The following is an 8792-nucleotide window of genomic DNA, read 5'->3' on the forward strand; positions in this document are numbered from 1 at the left end:
CACCCTATTATAAATATACTTAATTATTATGAAAATACCAGAGATGGCTTGAATAACACAGATAAACTATATTGTCGCAGTCGAGTGTTTATTGTCTTTGTTTTATCATTCAAACCTTTTATATGTTCTGTTTACTCAGTTACAGCTATAATAGCATGTCTTTGTCCATATAAGGGATTTCCTGGAGGGTCATGAGTTCTGCTACTTCTATGACTGGATATGTGGATTCTCTGTGCGAGGGCACCCTCTGGCGTCCAGTAAGAATGAAACAGACATAATGTGTTTATAGTGCTAATGGCCAGTCCATAATTTTTGGGGGAATTTTTATTTATTTATCTTTTAATAAGTATCGGTTCAGGCACCGTTTAGGCACCGGAACCGTTTTAAAAGTATCGATTTGGCACCGGTATCGAAAAAAAAACAAACGATACCCAACCCTATAAAAGACTATTATTAAGAAGTGGAAGGTATTTGGTACAACACAGACCCTCCCTGGATCGGAACGTCGCTCCAAACTGGATGAAAGAGCCTGGTCAGAGAGGCTACCAAGAGGCCTACAACAACTCTGAAGCAGTTGCAGGAATTTATGACAAAGAGTGGTAATTGTGTGCATTGTGTAACAAATTCTCCACAAAAGTGGCTTGTATGGGAGAGTTGCAAGAAAAAAAGCCACTCCTCAAGAAAGGCCACATGCAGTCACGACCGAGCTTTGCCAAAAGGCATATGAGACTAAAATTGAATTATTTGGCTTCAATTAGATGAGCAAATAAATCCACACAAACTATAAGATTAAATCAGTCATTTGAAACCAGCGTTTGAAACCATGAACTCTCTCAAAGCGTGCTTCACATCAGCGCATCTTGTCTGCACAACGAGCTGCTGCACACTGCAATACAAGACTTTCACTCGCATTTCGGGACAGCTGAAAGAACTGTCACTTGACTAATTGGGTCATTGTTGCATTGTCACAAAAAATGTATAATTTGCACATCTTTTTAAGTATTTTAAGCCATTGGGTACTCGCGCGCTCCAGAGGCTGTATTCTGTGTGCTCACACAGTCACATCCAAAGTGCGCGCGTATAAAGCCGCCTTGCGAGTATTATAGAGTTATTTTTCGTAGTTTGTTGAGCTTAAACGACCAAATTCACACAAAATGATGTCTAAATGGCCGTCCTGGCGAGTATCCTCTTTAGCACAGTAGGTTCCTAAATGTAAACAGTTAAGAAAGAAAACACATGTGTAACAGTATGGATCCGTGCATTCGGTCTTGTGTGAGCAGCCTCATGTGAGCAGCCGCTTACATGTCGCGTCTTTTGCGCACTGAAGTTTGTTATTTCAAATGTAGATGTGCGGCAAGCGCGCTCATAATAGAAGTTTTTTCATGAAATATATGCACGCTATAGGTCAGCACGAACGTCTTTCATTTGCGCGTGAGGAGGGGGATCCACCAAAATGAGGTGCCGGATCGGATATCGGCACAAATTAAGCCCTGTTACAAACTATACAGTATTTCAAGGCAGAAATTTGCCTACACATACTACTTTTAACTACTTTGCTAATACTGTTCTAAGGTTGTTGTTGTTTTCTTCTTATGCTCATCAAGCCTACATTTATTTGATCAAAAATAGAATAAAACAGTATTATTATAAAATATTACAAATTAAAATATTTTTTTAATAAATTTACTATTTTAACTGTTTACTTTTTTTTTTACATATAGTTATTCCTGTAACTGCAAATCAAAATTTTCAACAGCCATTACTCCATCCTTCAGAAATCATTCTAATATGCTGATTTAGTGCTTTAAGAAAAAATTCTTGTTATTATCAATGTTGAAAACAGTTGTGCTGCTTAATATTTTTGTAGAAACTGTTGTACTTTTTTTCAGGACTGCAGAAAATTTTCAACGAAATTTCAAAAGAACAGTATAGGTGGAGGGTGGGGTTTGTTTTTCATTTTTACTAGAAAAGTTACTTCCAACAGTTGTTCCAACTATTAAGATTAACTGGTTAACTGGTTTTAACCTTGGAAAAAAACACTTGTATCTAATAAAGAATAAGTAAAATAAACTTTTTTAAATTCTGGGATGCTTCTGATTCTTATGCAGTCTAGGTTATACCTGGTCATGAATTAACAAGAGCAGGTTCCAGCCTCAGCATGTTCTTTCCCATTTACTGCTTCACCTTATCTCTGCTTTCTTTTTATTTAATCTCTATATCATTTTAGACACAGATAGAAGTAAAAGATTCCGTGGAATTTTTGGCACATGTGTGACAGTGTAAAAATCCAAAATCCCTGGAGATTAGATTAAAGATGGAAGGGAAGTAAAACTCCTGCACACTGCGACAGCTCCATGCCAGTGTGGGAGGTCAGAAAGGTGGATATCCGAGATGAGTGATTTAGTAGCTTTGTGAAGAGAGAGCTGCGGTATTGCTGCCAAAAAACAAACTCCAGGCTGTCACATCATTTAAGGGGCAAAAACAAACAGCACAAGGTGAAGTCTTTAAAGAAATAAGAAACATAAATTAATAATAAAATTTTGCAGTATCTGGAGACATGGGTAATAATATTTATTGAGTTCCAAATCGCTTATCATCTCTATAGATATTAAAGAGTTTTATTTTCTTTTTCTTTTTTTGCTTAAAATAAACAATGTATGATTTATGCACCATGTATAAACAAATATTTTAATATTAAAACATCAAAATAATATGTGACAAACATTTAATGGCAAAATGATTCTTTCACAGTATTAAATTAACAATGTTTGCTAATTAGTCTTCGGGATGTAAGTAGGCTGTTTATAATACACTATTAAAGATTGCATTTGAATTAACCTTTCAAGTTGCTCTCTTAGACACAAATAGTTTAAATTAACTCAAATGGAAAGGTCGTGACTGCACAGCCAGCAAGATGATAAACCCTTTTAGGGTCTACACTGATGAAGAATGTAATTATGTGGGAGCTGTAAGCTATTGCAATTCAAGTACAGTTAGTTCTACCAACCTCTTCCCACACAGTCTCACCTCTCACACAAACAGTGACACAGATCCCTGATCCCTTCCTCACTGAAACCCACACAATGGTAAAATAAAATAAATAACACACCATTAGATGCATTGAAAAAAACATTGCAGCTATTTCTGAGTAAAAGTTCGAGACTCTGAAAGACTGCAGCACAGCTCAAAATGGCATGAGGGCATGTAATGCACGCCTGGTTTAGTCTGTGTTTCTTTTGGTTTGACTTTCTCCAATACATGCTGTGACACTTGAGGGCCAAATCTAAATAATGCTCTGTCATTTTTATATGGGGGCAAAGCACTTGTCCAAAGGCCATAAAGCTGGTATGGCCAGTAATAATGTTCAATTTGTCAATATCATATATACTAATACATATATACAAAGAAAAACAATCCTTTAGCAGACTTTTTTATGGATGGTCAAAGAAATCAATTGTTTTTCCCAACTGTGAATAATCAGTTCAGTATAACTCCTTGTACATAAGAGACTCAATTATAGGGTCGTAAATATCAATATAGTCAGCTACCAATATACCATCCAGTATATATCAATTACCTGTCCCACCAGCTAAAATATTATGAATCGTGTTGATAACATAACACTAGAAGACATACTACACAAACAATATACCTGGTGAAACTCAAAATGGTCAGAGAGTGTGAGACTGCTTCTATAAAACTCGTTGCTCAACAAGACAGCCAATGGTTTGGTTCCTGCATGATTCTGTGTTGTTGAACAAATCGTTTGAGTGACGGATTCAATGACTCACTCATAAAAACAGTCACTTGTTTGGTTCCTTGTTTGAACAAATCATTTTAATAAAGGAGTCAAGTAACTTGTTGCCATCTACTGGTGTAACTATGTAACCTGTAGAAAGAATCACTGATGAATCCCCACTGTGCTGTTGGACTCACTCAACACCTAATATAACTAAGAACTGTTGTATAATTAAGGCTTTAACTAATATAAAGCCCATTATCAAACTTAAGTGATTTCACAAAAAAGAAACACTGCAATGCGCAACAAACAGCGGAAAGACTGCTGTAAATACAGTCAAAAATAAACTTAGCATATTGATCTACAACGCAGTCTCTGCTGAGCATCAGGGTTTCCATCAATAAACAGTTCCAGTGGAATGCCTTGCAACGGTGAACGCCCTGAACCCAGGGGCACATGCTGACAGGAAGTTACTAAGGGGAAGCTGCTGTCTGCCTGGTAAGGACTGAAAAAGGTTATTGGAGTTGCAGGGCCCCCAGGGTAATTATCATTGGCCCACAAGATGGTTTGCAGTGCAGCGTGCGAGGACATGTACCTTAATTGGATCATGCTGCAATCTCTCAAAACTTTACAGAGACCTGGTTGTCGAGGTAACAGAGCTCAGGAGAATGTAAAAAAGGGCGGAATACACATCCACTAGCCAATCTTTTCTATGGCTGTGACTTCCATAGCACAGAAACTGTTTACTCCGTTTTTTTTTCCAAGCAGTATAACTCATAAATGATGAGAGGTCAGCCGTCTCAAGTCAGAAAAGTAAACTAATTTATTCTGGATCTTTTGCAGTTTGCTGATTTAAAAAATAATCCAATTATTCCAGATATCGACATGGCATCCGCATATTGTGCACGGTCAGCTATGTGAAATAATAAGTACTGCCATGGATTTCTTTGAGTTTTAAAACGTTGATTCTTGTAAAACTCCAATTTGTGAGAAAACATAAGCCGACATCAACGAGGGCAGCTGGAACGTAACATAAGAAATGTGTGACAGTTAATCTATAAGAACTTGGCTTTTGAGGACGCCTAACAAGCAAAAGAAAATAGTGCATATATGATTGACAAGTTCACAAACTGTTTACACAGTCAACAGCTTAGAGATTAGCTAAGTACTGCATTAAAAAAATAAATTAATTAAAAATTAAATAACTGCAGAACGACAGCACAGATTTTTAGCCACGAATTCTACTTCTTTCAGAGACATGCTGTTATGAAATAAACATTCCAATTTGATGTTAACCTTAGTATTTCAGTTGCACAATATTTATGCTATAAAGTGTCTTCTTGATAAGAAATTCTAAGGTGAACCCACAATATATAAACTTTTTTCCATAAGTTATGGAAGTGTCCTACATTGCAGAAATTGCAGGAAGAATTTTTCAGTGCTGTGAATACCAAACAGCATTGCTCAGGAAAAAAAAAAGAAAAGAAAAAATAAAACTGATATGAGAAGGTAACCAGAGCTTATGAAGTGCACTAACTGCCCGAGCCATGCAGTCTGAGGGGTAAAATTGTCCAAAGACGTGGAGATCAATAAAGTAATCTCACTCATTGTTACAGCTCTGGCCCACGATAACAGCATGAGGCTATAGTACAACAGCAAGGAAAGCAATTATAATTTCGAGGAAACTGACAAGTCTCATGTGGAGAAATGATGGCTGTTAAAAGGATGAAAAGGGCAAAAGTGTGAGCAGACTGATACCTAGCCACCATTTCCTCTCTCCCCTGCCTACTCTAGTAAGCATTCTTCTCCTTGATGTAAGCCTGTTACTGGGATCACAACACTAGGCTCTGTAAGTTCTATTATTTGGACTCTGCGTATGTGTATTAAGGTCTAGAACTGCATCCCTTGACTCTCACGTATGGCAACCCGTACCAATCCAATTTGATCGTTTAATATCTTTTTCTGAAGAACTCTTTCTGAAGTACACTTCTCGAGAACACAGACTTGACATAAAAGCTCCGGAAACACATTCTTTCTTTTTCATTTTCTTTTTTGGTTTCAAGATAATGAATAGAAATCGATAGGACAGCCAGTGTGTGAATTAATGATTTTCAAGAGGCTTTTAAAAAGAATGTCTTTTGATATGAATGATTTTTTCATCTAATATATTTTTGAGGTGCAAATCTATAATATCATGAAATGACAGCACTTAATTTTTATCAATGTCGGATACAGCCAGCAAATGGAGGAGCTGTTGCTATGGTTACAGGCTCATGCAAAGGTGATTCCTGTTCTCAAACATATTTAGCATACTAAAACTTTTAATCTTTTAGGTTTAAGAAAATGTCAACCCTGAAACAACATACAGAACTACCAAAGTTTGCTATAAATTTGATTGCATCATATAATAATTGCTGTTAATAGTGTTCCTCGTCTGTTTTTATTACGTCTTTAATTGATTTTTCCGTACATTTCTGCCATATGTACATTAACTGACAGTCACCGCTGATAAGCTACTACTAAATATTGTAGAAACTTAATTTTCTGTAAAGTTGCTTTGCAACAATTTGTATCGTGAAAAGTGCTATACAAATAAACTTGAATTGAATTGAATTGAAAAGAAAAAATATTAATTTCCCAAAAGCAACTATGGTCACAAGTTCCGTCGTTACCATTAGAGTTAAATGGAACTTGTGACCATAGTTAGCTAACAATGCTTTTGGAAAACACACCCCTGACTGGTTTTCGCCCACAAAATTTCACCAAGCAATGGAAAATGTGACCGCACCTCAACACATTAAACTACAGTATTTTGGCATGAATTAATCTGGTAAAAAAATGTTTGCAAAAGTGAATTTGCAGCCTGAATTGAATGATTAGTTTAAAAAAGACTGTGAACTGCAAAATAATGGCAAGGAAACACATTTTTACTCTAATTCACAAGCAAATGAGCCAGTTAATTTAATGAAACATTAAAACCACCTAAAAACTCAAGAGTGCTTGAATCGTTCTCAGAAATTATTTACAGAATTTGCTGAATCTGTTGAGTGGTTAATGAATCAAGATATAACTCACTTACTGAATAACCAAGTTATCATTGCTTTTAGTCATGTGTTGGGTCATTGTAAAAAAATAAAAAATAAATTAATAATAATAAAAAAAAAATACCTACGATCACTGTGTGTATGTGCGCGTCATATAGTGCATTAATATAGAATGGTGATTAAACTGAATGGTTTTATTGCACAATTGGCCTTGTCACAAACATACAGTGATGTTCAGTATAGGGTCATACTGTAAATCTGTTATTGAATGTCTAATTTAAACAACATTAAAATAGAGAAATGTTTAGGATTTTGAAAAGTTAAAAAAAAACTTATGAAAAAGTGCTTCACAAATATTTAAGATACTGCACTATTTGTATGATAATCAAATACAATTTTGTATCTGAACATTTAAAAAAAGAGTATCTACTGTAAAAAAAATTAAGCATGCATTTAAAAACGGGGTGGGGGTACTTATTGGCACAGTGGTTAACCAGAAAAATAAAAAATGGCACTTCATGCCCAAAAGATTGCCGACCCCTGATTTAAGCTGTACACAGAGAAGTACTGACAAGATTCACACCTCATTAATAATACAGTACAGGGTTTTCTTCTTATTGAGAAATTGGAAGGAACAAAATGAACACACTATGACTGATTTGGGTGAGAGTCGGAGCTGAGAACCAGGGGCCCCTGCAGCAGAAGGAGAGAGAGCCAGGCAGCCACAAAACGTCAATCTGTGAATTATTGATTAACCTGAGGAGTTATGACAAGGCAGCAAACAGAAGTTTTCAGCAACTGAGGCATCAGATGACATTCCCGTTACCTGCCACCCCCACCCATCCACACACAACACAACAGCCCAAACAAAATGCCACTTATGCAGCTGCACTATTCGCCTGAATTACCAGCTCTTCAGCACCTACACCACATTAGCATTTGAATGAGTACATCAGAAATGGCAACAGAACAGAGCATTCACTGACACAGAACAAAAGAACTCATTCATAACAAACACATTTCCAGATGGAGTCATGCCAGCTGACCTGTTCTCTACTTCTTTTGATCTTTCGGTCACTAAGCAGAGAAAAGATGTCTCTCTCTCAAGTAAACTCGATAGTTTATGGTCCGGGGTCTGAACAAACAACTATACTTCTGAGCGTGTATTAAAAATAACATATCTAATAGTTTTTCACAGCACGATGTTGCAGTGTGCAAATTATATAACGACTTTCAGGAGTATTTTGAAGAATTTCAGCTAATTTTAAATGTCTGCTAAGTCAGCATGAAATGAAAATTCACCATATCTATTTTCTAAATGTGTGTTATTAATCTTATTGTAAATGTATTTATTTTTAAATCTGCACTCTAAAAAATGCTGGGTAAAATAGGGACAAACCCAGCAATTGGGCTGTTTTGACCCAGCGGTTGGGTTAAATGTTTAACCCAACCTTCTGGGTAGTAACCCAACCGCTGGGTCAAAACAGCCCAATTGCTGGGTTTGTCCCTATTTAACCCAGCATTTTTTAGAGTGTGACCTCACAATTTTTAATTAATGTCATGAAAGATCATAAAAATCATAACTTTTTTATTTTCGATAATCCATTTCGCCACTAGCATGTTTAGCTAAATTACTTTGTAAAAACACTAAAGTTGTTGTTTTGAAATATGTAAATCTGTAATACAGTGATACGTAATCTGTCATGCCTTATTGACATTTCTTATTTGAATATTAAAAAAAGTTCTTGGAGTGTCATTACAGGTTCTTCAAAAGAAAAATTTCATCCAAAAATGATACTGTATGAATTTCTTTCTTCTGTGGGATAAAAAAAGGAGATATGTATAGTAGGTATAACGTCCTGCTGTTACCAAAAAAACAAAAAAACAAAAAAAAAACTTTTCTCATAAGTCTGCAAAGTTTTGTGCTTTTTTATCCTTTTTGTAGCTGACAGCCCTGCATCCACTATTATTCAAAGACAGAGAGTGGCTCCAACATTCTTCCAAAACTC

This window comes from Sinocyclocheilus anshuiensis, unplaced genomic scaffold (genome assembly GCF_001515605.1).
Source record: "Sinocyclocheilus anshuiensis isolate Anshui unplaced genomic scaffold, SAMN03320099.WGS_v1.1 scaffold1143, whole genome shotgun sequence".
NCBI lineage: Eukaryota > Metazoa > Chordata > Actinopteri > Cypriniformes > Cyprinidae > Sinocyclocheilus > Sinocyclocheilus anshuiensis.